Genomic DNA, 14,532 nt, shown 5'->3' with positions numbered 1-14,532 from the left:
GGTATAAGTCAGAAAATGTAGGAGAAGGAAGAGGGATGGGAGGGGGTCCATGGTGCCTACAGAAAAAGCTCATAAATAGCTTTGATTAACTGCCTACAACTACGTATCTGTTTTTACAACAACAGTTGACAAGAGGTGGTCTGGAGCAAGATAAGGATCTGAGTCAACAGACCTCCACCCATCTTAGGAGGTCACACCCTCCCATTGAAAAGCTTGTACCACCTTTTCCCGCCAAGTCAATATGTAACTCCTTCACCCCACCCAGCAAACTGTAAGTCCTCTGGACAAAGGGACCAGGAGCCTATGCTTCTCTCTCCCATCTCGGTAAGACCCTGTCCTCTTCCCTAGGAACGTATCACTAATAAGCCCAGCTTGCATACTAATCAGCTTGTTGACCTTTGATTCTTCACTGTGTCTGGCAATAAAAACCAACACTCCCACAGCAGTCCCACTCACTGGCCTCCCTCTCCACCCCAAGTGGCCCCAATTCCTAATCTTCCCTAAGGAGGAGCAGGGTGTACTGTTTCTTCACCCATCCTCGTCCCAATCTACTGTTTGTGGCATAAACCCACTAACCTGCTTTCTCTGGCATTGAGCCATTTTTCCTCTTCAAATCAAAACTCTTGGTTTTCGGGCTGGCCCGGTGGCTCAGGCGGTTAGAGCTCCATGCTCCTAACTCCAAAGGCTGCCGGTTCGATTCCCACATGGGCCAGTGGGCTCTCAACAACAAGGTTGCCAGTTCAATTCCTCAAGTCCCTCAAGGGATGGTGGGCTCCGCCCCCTGCAACTAAGATTGAACACGGCACCTTGAGCTGAGCTGCCGCTGAGCTCCCAGATGGCTCAGTTGGTTGGAGTGCATTCTCTCAACCACAAGGTTGCCGGTTCAACTCCCTCAAGGGATGGTGGGCTGTGCCCCCTGCAACTAGCAACAGCAACTGGACCTGGAGCTGAGCTGCGCCCTCCACAACTAAGACTGAAAGGACAACAACTTGAAGCTGAACGGCACCCTCCACAACTAAGATTGAAAGGACAACAATTTGACTTGGAAAAAGAGGCCTGGAAGTACACACTGTTCCCCAATAAAGTCCTGTTCCCCTTCCCCAATAAAAAAAAAAAAAAAAAAAACTCTTGGTTTTCAAGACCACTGTCTTAGCCATGACTTTTTAAAAATTCCTGCTATCAGAATCCTGATCACCCCTCAGGCAATAAATACCTCTGGCTGGGGAGGGGAGAAGTTACTTCAGGGACTACAGATGGACAACTATTATTTCCAAAATCCACCCTCTCCACTCTCCTCAACATGCATGCATGCACACGTGTGTACACACACACATCACTGGATCATTGAAATGGCCAGAGACATTAAGATCATATAGAATGGGAGGAATTTAATTAATGATATGGAACTGAAGTACAATGTTTTTTGCTAATTTTCAATTAACATCTCTTAGACAATGACATTACATTAGGTGCCAGTGATATAAAACAGATTGAGATACATAAGTCAGGCCCTGGGTTTACTGTGGGATGCAGATATACAAATGAGTAATTAGAATTCAGTGTAACAAGTATTATATCAGAGCCATATCTGGGCACAACCAGAAGAGAGAGGAAGACCTCTGTCTGGTGATAGGTTATCTGAGTTCTATTTTTCATTTATTGGGACATAATTAACATATAACACTGTAAGTTTTAGCTGTTTAACATGTTGATTTGATACATTTATATATTGTGATAGGACTGCCATAGCGTTAGCTAACACCTCTATCACGTCACATAATTATTTCTTTTTTGCGGTGAGAACATTTAAGATCTAGTCTTAGCAACTTTAAAATATATAACACAGTGTTTTTGACTCTATTAACTATGCTGTGCATTGGATCTTTAGAACTTATTTGTTGCAAGTGTGTACCCTTTGACCAACAACTCCCCAATTCTCCTACCCACCAGCCTCTGGTAACCACGATTCTATTCATTGTTTCTACAAGTTTAGCTTTTTTAGATTCCACATAGAAGCGCTATCATACAACATTCATCTTCGTCTGGCTTATGTCACTAAGCATAAAACTCCATCCATGGAACGAAGGCAGGATTCCTTTTTTCTAGTAATCTGGGTTCCTGAAGTGAAAGCAATTTTCCACCAGAGAAGAGAGAGAGAGAGAGACATTCCAGTAGGGAACAGCATGTGCAAAGTCACCGAAGGACAGCTGGTATGGTGATGGTGGGGAGGGGGAGGAAATTACAAAGGCCTTGAGTTGCTGAAACCAAGGAGAAGGTGGTGAGTGGGCAGTCTGCAAAGGATCTTATACTCAGACTATTTACTTGAAATGCACTTTTAAGCAATGGGAAACCTCAGGAGGTTTTTAAGCATCAGAATGATCAGATGAAATTTGCATTTGAGAAAAATCAATGGGGAGGATGGAAAAGAGAGAGAAAGACTCGGGGCAAGGAGGCTGATGAGAAGCTTCTGGGAGTATCCAGTAAGATATGAAGGGAACTGAACTCAAAAATCAGGAGCAATAGGGAGGGAGATAAGGGAGGTGGGTGCAGTATATAATAAAATACCATACACTGAGTTGCAAAGAGTTTAAAGGAATAATTATTCTCAGTTGGTCATGAAATCAATTTAGTGTGTGGCAACCAGCATTTTTTAATAGGATAAAGTAGAATAGAAAAATCTGTATTAGTGTGCATCACACAAAATAAGGGTAAATATCTGTATATGAAACTTTGTTCAGTAGTATACATGTATGTATTGTTCTGTGTATCTGGAGCGGGGAGAGGGAAAGGGTGGTGTACTGAGATATAAGGTAAAGTATGTTTTCCACTGGGTCGCAATCAAACAGTTTTGAAAGTCACTGATCTAGAATGTACTAATAGTGCAAAGAGTAATTGCCAATGGGATTCCCAGGAGAGAGAGATAGTACAATCTGTGTGTGGCTGTTAGGGATGGTTTTCCAGAGGATGTTCAGGACTGGAAAGTGGGCCCTGAAGGAGGACAGGGTATGGATGGGAGAGGACAGGGAAAGACATCCCTGGCAGAGACAAGGCCTTGAGAGGTGGGTCAGCAGTCCTGCTGGATTCCTCCCTCGCCTTAGTCATTCCTAACAGCCTCAAGATGGTTATCTTGGGGGGATAACATTTCAGTCTCAACACAGAAAAGCATCTGCTGACAGCTTATCTTTTCCTCCAGCACTTATGTAAAACCTGTCTGCCAAATAACTCATGTCTCTTTTGACCTTCTAGACAGAGGCACCAAGTTCATTCTCAAAACAACTCACTTAACTAACAAACAAGGGACATTTTTTTGTTTTCACGAAAAGTCTCAAGGGAAAGAGAATTGAATGAGCTGAGAGATCTGGGTTCAAGTTCTAGCTCAGAAGTTCATGTATATAGTCACTGAACATTTCTAAATCCCACTTTTGTCCCTCATACAATAGGCTAATCAGAACTACCCAGCTTTTCTCCCAAACTTGAGCATCAAATCAAATGACATAATGGGCACAAATCTAAATTACCACGAATCAGGACTGATTACTTTTCCCATTGGCCAGAAGGCCCACCTACTGTCAGAGCTCCCAAAGAATAAACATGATTTGGCAACCTTGTCATTGTTGTAAGCAGATAAGAGAAGTTATTGTTTTATCAGTTGGCACCAGAGTTCCTTTTAGGAAAGGAAGTCTCATTGTTTAGGAAAATACCTTGATAGGCCCCTTGGGGGTAGAAGGTGAGGCTCTGAGGACTTCAGTTGGGAGGAAAAAACAAAGATAGCTAAATTGCTCCACCTAAGAAGTGAACAAGAATTTAGGGAGAGGAAGAACAAAGGAGAGAGGAAAAGGAAAACTAAGCCATATGGCCAGAGACTAAAAGCCCTAGTGGGTGGAAAATTGGGGAAGCTTTTTAATAACAGAGAGATCTCTGGACTGCAATTCTGCAATCCAGCCTTCTTTACAATACAATTCATTCCCCCAAATCTCCAGTAAACCTCTATTACACAAAGCTACCTTGTGGGAGCAGAGTTAGTGGGCATCAAAAGAAGGGCTGTGTTCAACTTTGAGGGCAATTCTGGTGTAGAGATAAAGATCAAGACAGCAAAGAAAGAAATTTAGAGTCATAAGTGACAGAAATATAAGTCCAGGGAATTCATAGAAATCTTGGAGAAGGCCTGGGTTTTCCCTACCTTGTGAGATTGAGACAGGTTAGTTAGTATGTTGCTAGGTAGACAGGCAGGTCCCTAGTGGAATACACAAAGACAGCCATATCCTAAAACTCCCGGTTTTGAAATCACTCCTTCACTCCAGGACAAAATGTAACAGTGCCTTGAAGTTAATCATAAAATTCCTTTTGGCCTGACAAACGGAACAGATCTGATAGACAAGAGTGGGTTTTTTTGCTAATTCCTTCAGGATGGGCAAACAGAACAAACCTGGTAGACAAATTTCATTAGGTGCCAGCTCCCCTTCCCCAAATAGGCAAGGGAAGGTATAAAAGTAAGAGCATTTGCCTCAGTCATGGGGACCCCCATTCAGGACCCCCTTCCACTTGGGAGTTCTGACACTTTGCTTTCAATAAACTTTCCTCTTTTTATAACTCTTTGCTTCTCCTGGGTTCGTGTTTCCATTCTTCAGTCTCACGAGACACGATCCTGGCACTCAGTCACTCAAAATTCCCCTATATCATTTGGGGACTCACAGAAAAATATTCCTCCATCATTTGGGGGCTCATCCGGGATTGAAGGAGAGGTAAATATTACCTGTGATTTTCTCCTTGCCCACCCTATGGGCCTTCATAATTTTTGTCTCTGTCTCCTGTTACACAAATAGTGGGCCTCCGTAGGCCACTTAAATGGGAATTGCGCTGGCAGCCACTCTTAACCCTCAGAGATAAGTCTTTTCGGAAAGGCTGGGATCAATCCCCTCCAGTGTTGAGCTGGGGGAATGTTGTCCCTGGTGCAACCATCTTCTCTTGTGAGGAGTAGGCTCCCTCCTCCTCCCTATTACTTTCTCCTATTCCTCCTCTCCACGAGGAGACTGAACACTGGCGCGTGGCCAGGACTGTGGGCCTTTGCAGACAACTGAGGGATCCTGGTTATGGCTACTCTACGGTGGGTACCAAAGGTCCCTCTGGTCCTTTCCCAGCCCAACTGCTCCGTAAGGTTGCCAGCAGGATGACTCCTTTGTCTCTGCTGTTCTTTCATCCGGTCACGATCTCTCCTCAGCTTTTGAGATGCTGGTCTGGGGTCTCTTCCCTGCAAGACCTCCATAACACTCCCTGCTGACCTCAAGACATCTTAAGGTAAGAACATGGACCTCTGCCTCTATAGGACACCACTTGTCACTCATGATGAGATTTACTGGCGGTTCACATTCCCTCTCATCATTCCCTCTGTTCTTCCGCGATCTCACTGTACTCCTCTGGGGACCCTGCACAGCTTCTCTGCTGCCTGGCTCCAGCCCCAGCTCAGTGGCTGCTGCAGCAGCCGGGAGTGAGAGGGGCCATGAGAGCCTACTGCCAGCCCAGCCACCTCAGCCACCGCCAGGCAAAGTTTTTAAGGAGGACCGACATATTCCAGACTCACTTTTCCTTAAGGAAACAGCCTTGTGCAGAGCCTTTTGGGGCTTCAGATATTTTTTTTTGCCCCCTCTCACATATTGGGCTTCAGGGACTCCTTCCACTCCCTCTTGCCTAGGCCGTATGCCTTCCCTACAAGCTTCAAGTATGTACTCCCTCCTTAAACATCTTTATTTGGAAGGCTACTATTATATTAATCGTGCCATCAATTTTTTGTGATGCCCAGAGTCGGGGCATACACCCCTCTACCTTAAAGCACCTCATTATTGGCCACAGCCTTTATCGGCCTGTGGGCCAGCACCAGACACTCAGGTGGGGACACACACACACAGATTTGGGTTAGGCGCTCACTGGAGGCCCGGCCCGGCTGCCCAGGTAGGTGCGAATAAATCCTGGCCCGCAGTGTCTCCCCACTCGCCTCAGAATCAGTCGTGCAGTGGCCCACGTTTCTAGGAGACATCCTAGACCAAGTTGTGGGAGGTGAATTGCAAAGGGACGCCTTTCTGGTCTTCCTCCCTTTCAGATGGGCAATCAGCCCTCACGCACCTTCACCCCCCTGAATTGCATCCTGAAACATAGGGACAAATTTGACCCTCAGACTTTAAAGAAGCGGTACATGGATTTCTTTTGTTCCGAGGTTTGGCCTAAATACACGTTGGAAGATGGGGAGACTTGGCCTTCTTTGGGAAGCATTAATTACAATACTATCGGTGCAGCTAGACCTGTTTTGCAGACAGGAGGGCAAATGGTCAGAAGTTCCACATGTTCAGGCTTTTTTCACCCTGAGGGACAACCCAGATCTCTGTAAGAAATGTAGTGTTGACCCGGCTCTTTTGGCCATGATCTCTTGCCTCCTTCCTCCTAAGGAGACCCCTTCTAAGGGGACTCCTCCTAAGGGGATTCCTCCTAGGGAGACTCCTAAGGAGACTTTCCCTAAGGAGACCCCTCCTAAAGGGACTCCTCCAAAGGAACCTCCAGTGGGATCCCCCTCTCCTGAGGAGGACCCTTCAACAAACACCCATCTCCTAATCCACCTAGAAACAGCAATGCCTGAGGCTGGGGTAACTGAAGGAAAAGGTGGCACTTTAAAAAACAAACAGCTAATTCTCAAGCCAGACCCGCCCCCCACCTCTTACTCCAGCTGCTCTAATTCTAAGTCCTGCAGGGACCACACGAAGTGGGATTCATTATAAGGGAAATCGCCTTTAGATTGGAGTCCCAGAGTACTGACATTCTAAACAAGCCTACTTTTAATGTCTTGTTATCTCTGTTAAATTTGTCAAGAAAATAGCTTAGAAGATAAAGTGTGTTATACTATTGGTCTGCTACTGACATTATGAAAAAGTTTTCTGCCTAAAAAAACAAAGATTGTATGTGTCACCAAAATAATTTTCTATGTTTTATATTTTCTCAATCAGGTCCTTGGTTACTCAAAAATTAAATCTAAAACTGAGTTTTGCTAACAGTTAAGTACACTTTTATAATTTAGAACTGCTAGAGTTCATGCGCCTTTCTCGGTAACTTTTTTGTTTTATATTTTTCTATGTTACATATTTTCTCAATCAGGTCCTTGGTTACTCAAAAATTAAATCTAAAACTAAGTCTTGCTAATAGTTAAGTAAACATTTATATTCTAGAACTGCTAGAGTTCATGCGCCTTCCGCGGGATCAGCGATAGGCCAACATAAGGAAGCTTAGCCTGATGTTTTCCCCTAACTGGTAGGGAATTCTAATGGTTCTGGCCCACCATTACATCCCTGAGTAAGAGGCTCAGATCCTAGAGAAGGCCAGGAATTTGTTAAATGTCTCTAACAACCAAGGCAGAAAAACGAGGAATAAAGGAACAGTGAGACCAGAGCATGAGACCAGAAACGTACCCGACTTTTGGCCACAGTTATAGACAACCCAGGGCTGAAGCCACCTTAAGGCACCCCAAAAACCACAGAAGAGGAAACGCCAGATAAAAGGCACCTATTCTGGATGTGCAAGCCCAGATCACTGGAGTCCTAATCCTCCAAAACAGCCGTGCCCCCTGTACAGAATAAAGGGCACTACAGGAGGCAGTACCCCTTGTTCTGAAGGGAGTAAGTGAAGTAAGAATATTTTTCTGTAAGTCCCCAAATGATGTAAATGATCTCTCTATAGTTTCTGGGTGTAGGCCGGGATCGTCTCTCATGAAGCCGAAGAATGGACACGCGGACCTGGGAGAGGCAAAAAGTTGTAAAGGAAGATAGTTTATTGAAAGCAAAGAGTCAGAGCTCCCGAGTAGGAGGGGGTCCCGAATGGGGGTGCCCAGTGACTAAGGCAAAAGTTCTTACTTTTATACCTTCCCTTGCCGGCTTGGGGAAGGGGGCTGGAGACTTCTAATCGAATTCATCTATTAGGTTTTTCCTGTTTGCTCATCCTGAAGGGATTAATGAACTCCATTCCTATCTATCAGATCTGCTCCTTTGTCCTGCCAGAAGGGATTTGAGATTATTTATTAACCTCAAGGTGTATTCTCATGTGTCTGTCCTGGAGTGAGGGAGACATTCTAGAACCTGGAGTTTCAGGATATGGCTGCTTTTTTGCTTATTCCACCAGGGACCACCCCCCCCCGCCCCCCCCCGCCCCCCCCCCGCCCCACCCCCCCCCCCAGTCTTGCCTAGCGACATCCTAACTAACTTGTCTCACAAGGACTAACTCCCTCCCCAAAAATGGCTGTCATCACAGTTGGGCCTCAAGTTCCCAGCGGCTCCCAAGCTATTCTCTCACAGGGGGTAAAACTACGGGTGACCCTCACGTGGCAGGTAAGCCTATTTATTTCCTCATTGATATAGAAGCCATTTAGTCTGTCTCAACTGCTCACTCTGGACCTTTTTCCTCTGAAAACTGCTTGGTTATAAAGATAAAGACAGCCCCCAGATTTGGGTTCATTTTACTCAGCCTGTTTCTTATCTATACCTTAAAGAAAATGTAAAATAAACAAATTAAACTTAAAAAGGACTCTAGAACTATTTAAGTGAGGAACTAGACCTCGTAGCACTGGCTGGCCAGCTCGCCTCCAGGCCATAGCTACAGCTGCGCTCCTAGTTCTCAAAGCCACCGAGCTCACAGTGGGGCAAGACTTAACTGTTTTCACCCCACAGCACTTTCAAGGGCTTTTAAATGCTAATAAGAGTCACTGGCTCACTGTTCTCCACCTCCTTGACTTGGCATCAGGCCCTCTAGTTTAAAGGTCCTGTAATCCAAATATGGACCTGCTCCACCCTTAATCCTGCCACCTTCCTCTCTGAGACGGAATAAAAATCAACCCATGAGTGCCAACAAGTTTTAATACAAACCTATGCTATTAGAACAGATTTACAAGAAATACCCCCTAGACAACCCAGATTGGACGCTCTTCACTGATGAGAGCTGTTTTATAGAAAATAACATACAAAAGTCTAGATATGCTGTAGTTACTCTACATAATATCTTAGAAAATACAAGCCTTCCCTCTAGGGTCAACACCCAACTGGCTGAGCTAATAGCTCTCACCCAAATACTAAAACTGAGTAAAGAAAAAAAAGAGCCGTAACTCCAGCTGATCAATGTGTTAATTTCACTGGCTGCTCCAACCAGTGCTTTAATCTTTCAGGCGGTAACAATTTAAACTGTAGCTCTAACCACTTCTATGAGCTATGCTAATACAAATGTCAAATTACAGGATAGATGGTTTCTCCTTTGTGGAGAGATTGCGTATTCTTATGTCCCAACTTACAAAATTGGGGGACCCTACTCTCTCAGGAAATTAACTGCCCTTTTACCCCAAAAGCCTCATCAGGTTAAATATCGCAATAAACTTCCTTTGGACTCCAGCTGTAACAGCGATATACATTTATTAATAGATAAGGAGTATGTATCCTTATCTCTTTGTAGTACCGTATAAGCATTATTTTAAATGTAAAGATTAGTCAAATAGCTTGCTCAATGACAAAAGCCCTAAACGCCACCTCACAGGCTAGCCATGCCATGGGACAAGAGTTAGGACAGTTCTGAGAAGCAGTTCTCGAGAACAGAGGTCCCATAGATTACCTCCTTCTCAAACACAATCAAGGATGTGAGAATTTTAAAGAGTTATGCTCTGATAATTCACAGTTAATTAAAGATAAAGTTCAACAAATTCATACTATAGTTTCCAATATTAAACTAAAAACAAGATTCTTCAGCCTAGATTTGTTTCTTCCTTACTTCCTAGCTTCCCAGTTTAGCAGGACTTAAGGAAACTTTTCTCATTTCTCTTTTATTCATTATGATAGGTATTACCTCATGTTGTTGACTACCGTGCGTCTCAGTTTACAGACTACCCCCTGGTTGGCTGTGATGGCCTACAGGACCACAACAACCTCACCTGGATTTGTTCATCCACCGGGGACCCTGAGATAGACCTCTGGCTGCCGATCTCTCACTACTACGACCCTCCTCAGCCTGAAGTATCCAGAATGGTCATCTTCCCTACCCCCTAGCGGCAGTTAGGGTTTCATCTTCAGAGGGGGGATTGAGACAGGTTAGACAGGTAGACAAGGAGGTTCCTGGTGGAATAAACAAAGACAGCCATGTCCTAAAACTCCAGGTTTTGAAATCACTCCTTCACTCCAGGACAAAATGTAACAGTGCCTTGAAGTTAATCATAAAATTCCTTTTGGCCTGACAAACGGAACAGATCTGATAGATAAGAGTGGGTTATTTTGCTAATTCCTTCAGGATGGGCAAACAGAACAAACCTGGTAGACGAATTTCATTAGGTGCCAGCTCCCCTTCCCCAAACAGGCAAGGAAAGATATAAAAGTAAGAGCGTTTGCCTCAGTCATGGGGACCCCCATTCAGGACCCTCTCTCACTCAGGAGCTCTGACACTTTGCTTTCAATAAACTATCCTCTTTTTAAAACTCTTTACCTCTCCTGGGTCCGTTCTTCAGTCTCATGAGACATGATCCTGGCACTCACTCAAAATTCCCCTACATCATTTGGGGACTCACAGAAAAATATTCCTACATCAAGATGGGTTTCAAACTGTTAAAGAGAAAACTACAGGCCCAAAATGGTGTCACTTGTGCTACAAGTCCATGATACCAAATATCAATTTAGCACCAAATCTAATTGTAATTTCTATGTGTCCCAGAAACATAATCTTTTTTTTAAAAAAAACATCTTATTGGTGAAGAGGAACAGGACTTTACTGGGGAACAGTGTATACTTCCAGGACTTTTTTCCCAAGTCAAGTTGTTGTCCTTTCAATCCCAGTTGTGGAGGGTGCCGTTCAACTTCAAGTTGTTGTCCTTTCAGTCTTACTTGTGGAGGGCGCAGCTCAGCTCCAGGTCCAGTTGCCTTGCTAGTTGCAGGGGCGCAGCCCACCATCCCTTGTGGGAGTCGAACCGGCACCCTTGTGGTTGAGAGAACACGCTCCAACCAACTGAGCCATCTGGGAGCTCAGCGGCAGCTCAGCTCAAGGTGCCGTGTTCAATGTTAGTTGCAGGGGGCGGAGCCCACCATCCCTTGCGGGACTCGAGGAGTTGAACCCGCAACCTTGTGGTTGAGAGCCCACTGGCCCATGTGGGAATCGTGCCGGCAGCCTTCGGCATTGGGAGCATGGAGCTCCAACCGCATGAGCCACCGGGCCGGCCCCCAGAAACATAATCTTAATCAGCCAGTCTGGAATTTTCTGGTCAAGCACTAGTAAGGTATTCTATCCCATGGTGTCAAGTGGGCCATCTCCATCCTCTATAGAATGAAGAGGCAACCTGCATGACAAAAACTCTCCCTCCAAAGACAAGATGTCTTGGCCCAAAACTAATCCTTTCTTTTCTTTTGTGAATAGCTCCCTTGCCCCACCCTTCGTCCTATAAAAACCTTCCATTTTGTACAACCTCTCGGAGCACCCTTCTAGTCACTAGATGGGATGCCACCTGACTCATGAATAGCTCAATAAAGACGATTAGATCTTCAAATTTACTCTATTGAATTTTGTTTTTTTTAACAATACCAATCACATATATAGCTGAGGTGTTAGATTACCCCAGTAGATATCTGAAACCATTAGCTATCTAATTCTTGTCTATTATCATGATAAACATTTTTTCAGGTTTCTCTTTGGCTGAAGTCAATATTATTTGGCTATTGATTGAACTTCAGTCACAATTTAAGAATCAACCACAGAAGAGAGAGTACACCACCTTTTTTCTTCTCTTTTCTGATTATCCTGACCAACATACGCTTTGGGCAGTATTAATATAATGCTGTTAGGGACCGTGTTTCACTGAAAATAAGACCTAGCCAGACCATCAGCTCTAATGCATCTTTTGGAGCAAAAATTAATATAAAATAAGACCTGGTCTTATTTTAATATAAGACCAGATATAATATAATATAATATAATATAACATAATAAAAACGGGTCTTACATTGATTTTTGCTCCAAAAGACGCATTAGAGCTGATGGTCTGGCTAGGTCTTATTTTCGGGGAAACACAGCAATTCCTTTATGATAATTATCTATTGCATATCCATGATATTTAAAAGCTTCTTCACCATCTTATCTCATCAAACACTGGATCTTCAAAAAAATCCCTGTGAAGCAGGGACGCCATGGATTATCAATTCCACGTTAACAAACAGGAAACTAAGACCTAAAGAATCAAAATATTAAATTTGGATTGAATATGAGAGATAATCTCAGATATTAAGGAATGTTGGAGAAATAAGATATAAATGCATGAAAAGTCAAATAACAACATTAAAGAAGTAGGAATAAGGGCGGCGGGTTAGCTCAGTTGGTTAGAGCATGGTGCTCTTACCAACAAGGTTGCTGGTTCGATCCCCACATGGGCCACTGTGAGTTGCGCCTTCCACAACTAGATTGAAACAACTACTTGATTTGGAGCTGATGGGTCCTGGAAGAACCCACTTAAATAAATAAAAGTTAAAAAAAAAAGTAGGAATAAATATAAAAATAAACGTTTTAAGGAAAAGCACAATTAATTGCTAGAAGAATGACAGAGATCACAATGCATCCCAAATCAAAGTCTGAACCAGCTCAATCTCATGACTCCACCCACTTCTTTCCCCTCTTCAAGATCTCCCAAGGCCATCATTGTCTCCACCTGGATGACCACAGTAGCTTCCTTACTAGCCCCTCTGACTCCAGACTTCTCCCTCCAATCAGTTCTTTGAATAGAGTCATCTTTATAACATGCAAATCTCATCCCAGTCACTCCCTCACTTACACCCTCAGTGGCTCCCCACTGCGCTAATCTAAGGTAGAAATTCTTTAACTGAATATACAAGTCTTTCTTGTTTCTTATCTCTCAGGCCTCCTCTCTTGCCATTTGTTACCTGAAACTCTCTATTCCTTGTAGACAGCTGTATAACAAAATAAATATTTAGTCTTTGTTTCTTATCCTGGAACAGAACTCCTAAAAACCTTGGGATTTCCTGAGTGGCAGGAGTGTCTTTTGTTATTCGTAAGGCGGCTGTCTCTTCGTATCACACGGAGTTTATGCTAATGAGGTGATGGGGGGTAGGGGGGTGGGGGGTGCTAGATAGCTTCAGGATGGGGAAGTCACCAGGAAGAGCAAGTGATTAGAGGGTGGGAACTTCCAGTTCCACCCACTGACCTCCTGGAAGTTGGGGAGGGAAAGGCTGGAGGTTACGGTCTATAAAAACCCTTGAACAACAAGATCCTGAGAGCTTGGCATCCACGTGCATCCACGTGCTGGGAGGGTGGAGCACCCCAGCTTCGTGGAGATAGAAATTCTTGTGCTCAGGACCATTCCTGACCTCTCCCTAGGTACCTCTTCATCTGGTTATTGATTTGTATTCTTTTAAATAAACTAATAGATGTAAACAAAGTGCCTTCCTGAGTTCTGTGAGCTGATCTAACAAATTACCAAACCCAAGGAAGGAGCAATGGGAACCCCAAATTATAGCCAGTCAGCAGTATGGGTGGCCGGAGACTTGTAATTGGCCTCTGAAATGGGGGCAGTCTTGTGGGACTGAGCCCTTAAGCTTTGGGGTCTGCACTGACTCTGCATAGTTAGTTTCAGAGTTGAATTGTTAAACACTAAACTGGTGTTGGAGAACTGATTGGTGTCAGAAAACATCCCAGATAGATACAGTTTGTTTTGCTTTGTTTTCCTGATTTCCTGAGCTCTTTCCAGGTACTCTCTTTCCTTCTGGCGTTTATACACTTTGTGCCTTCTGTTTGCATTACTCCTCCTGCCCAATCTCCTGGTTTGGCTAATTTCATCTTATCCTTCAGGTCTTCGCTTCAATGCTGCCTCCCAAGAGAGGTGCTTCCCATAACTAGAATAAGTTAGAATCTACACCCTGCCACTTCCATAGCATCTTTGACTTCCCCATCCTAACACTCATCACACTTCACTGTTACTTATATAACTGTCTTCTCCAAGAACAGAGGTAACTCTGTAAGCTCAGTGATGGATGGACCATGTCCGTCTTGTTCCCCATCATATCCACTACCTGGTGTAGTGCCTAATGTGTTGGAGACATTTAATAAGTATGTTGAGTTCAGAATGAATGGATGGATGTTGTAAGAATTCAGAAGAAAAAAGAGATCAATATAAATTGAGATGGTCAGGAAAGAAGAATGACAAATGGGGAAACTTCCACAATCACCCAATATATCAGTGACAAACAAACCATGGCTCCTTCCTCCAATGTAGGAGCAACTACAATATGGAGGAAAGAATGTTGAACTATGAGATAGGGAAAAATTTTTAAAGTTCTAAGTGATTAAAAAAAAATGTACTGATATGGCGATAAGTTATTTTGCCCACTTGAGTGTGTGTGTGCACATGCAATATTCAAAAAGAATGAGAAATCAAAAAAAACAAAAAAATAAAAGAAAACCTAGAAAGAATAATATCCAGGGGAGAAAAAAAGTCATTTATATTTGTACCTTTAAGGCAACGGGTAGACATAT

Source organism: Rhinolophus ferrumequinum, chromosome 6 (genome assembly GCF_004115265.2).
Source record: "Rhinolophus ferrumequinum isolate MPI-CBG mRhiFer1 chromosome 6, mRhiFer1_v1.p, whole genome shotgun sequence".
In the NCBI taxonomy this organism is placed as follows: Eukaryota; Metazoa; Chordata; class Mammalia; order Chiroptera; family Rhinolophidae; genus Rhinolophus; species Rhinolophus ferrumequinum.
The sequence above is the reverse complement of the archived record's forward strand: the minus strand, read 5'-3'. Positions refer to the sequence as shown.